We start from the raw sequence: 1,749 nt of genomic DNA, 5'->3' as shown, positions 1-1,749 counted from the left end.
CTTTTCTAACTTCTTATCTTTTTAAAATTGATTTTCAAATCTTATCTTGTTGTTTCAATCATATCTTTTTAAATTTCAATCATATCTTTTTCAAAAATAAATTTCAAAACTTTTTCAATCAATCTTATCTTTTTGTTTCAATCATATCTTTTTAAAAACTACCTAACTAATCCTCTCTCCCTTATTTTCGAAAATCCTTTCCCTCTTTTTCAAAATTTCTTTTTAATTAACTAACTATTTTAAATTTTAATTTAATTTTAATTTCAAACTTTAATTTTCGAAATTTAACTTTAAATTTTAATTTTTATTTTAATTAATTTTCGAAAATCCTCTCACCTCTCATCTCCTTCTATTTATTTATTCATCTACTAACACTTCTCCTCACCCAAAATTCGAACCCCTTCTTCTCCTCTGAGTTCAAATTCTTCTCTTCTTCATTCTTAATCTTCTTTTCTTCTACTCACACAAGGGAACCTCTATACTGTGGTAAAAAGGATCCCTATTATTATTTTCTGTTCCCTTCTTTTTCATATGAGCAGGAGCAAGGACAAGAACATTCTTGTTGAAGCAGAACCTGAACCTGAAAGGACTCTGAAGAGGAAACTAAGAGAAGCTAAAATACAACAATCCAGAGACAACCTTACAGGAATTTTCGAACAGGAAGAGGAGATGGCAGCCGAAAATAATAATAATGCAAGGAGGATGCTTGGTGACTTTACTGCACCTAATTCCAATTTACATAGAAGAAGCATCTCCATTCCTGCCATTGGAGCAAACAATTTTGAGCTGAAACCTCAATTAGTTTCTCTGATGCAGCAGAACTGCAAGTTTCATGGACTTCTATCTGAAGATCCTTTTTAGTTCTTGACTGAATTTTTGCAGATCTGTGATACTGTTAAGACCAATGGGGTTGATCCCGAGGTCTACAGGCTTATGCTTTTCCCATTTGTTGTAAGAGACAGAGCTAGAATATGGTTGGACTCTCAACCTAAGGATAGCCTGAATTCTTGGGATAAGCTGGTCAAGGCTTTCTTAGCCAAGTTCTTTCCTCCTCAAAAGCTGAGTAAGCTTAGAGTGGATGTTCAAACCTTCAGACAAAAAGAAGGTGAATCCCTCTATGAAGCTTGGGAGAGATACAAGGAACTGACCAAAAAGTGTCCTTCTGACATGCTTTCAGAATGGACCATCCTGGATATATTCTATGATGGTCTGTCTGAATTAGCTAAGATGTCATTGGATAATTCTGCAGGTGGATCCATTCACCTAAAGAAAATGCCTACAGAAGCTCAAAAACTCATTGACATGGTTGCTAATAACCAGTTCATGTACACTTCTGAGAGGAATCCTGTGAATAATGGGACGCCTCAGAAGAAGGGAGTTCTTGAAATTGATACTCTGAATGCCATATTGGCTCAGAATAAAATATTGACCCTAATCAAGTCAATATGATTTCCCAGTCTGAATGGAATGCAAGCTGCATCCAATAGTACTCAAGAGGCATCTTCTGAAGAAGAAGCTTATGATCCTTAGAACCTTGCAATAGCAGAGGTGAATTACATGGGTGAACCATATGGAAACACCTATAATCCTTCATAGAGAAATCACCCAAATCTCTCATGGAAGGATCAACAAAAGCCTCAACAAGGCTTTAATAATGGTGGAAGAAACAGATTTAGCAATAGCAAGCCTTTTCCATCATCCACTCAGCAACAGACAGAGAATTCTGAGTAGAATCCATCTAGCTTAGCA

At 35.7% G+C, this 1,749-nt stretch overlaps 1 non-coding gene across 1 annotated transcript; it reads right to left on the bottom strand.

The window, feature by feature from the left end:
• Window positions 1-1,065: 1,065 nt before the first annotated feature.
• LOC148561937 (small nucleolar RNA R71) lies at window positions 1,066-1,173 on the bottom strand. The gene has a single exon (XR_015886701.1). It is a non-coding gene; the product is annotated as a small nucleolar RNA R71 (small nucleolar RNA).
• Between the last annotated feature and the right edge of the window lie 576 nt (window positions 1,174-1,749).

Source organism: Arachis ipaensis, chromosome B6 (assembly GCF_059453495.1).
Source record: "Arachis ipaensis isolate K30076 ecotype BB chromosome B6, ASM5945349v1, whole genome shotgun sequence".
NCBI classification, from domain to species: Eukaryota; Viridiplantae; Streptophyta; class Magnoliopsida; order Fabales; family Fabaceae; genus Arachis; species Arachis ipaensis.
This window is presented reverse-complemented; position numbering and strand designations above follow the sequence as displayed.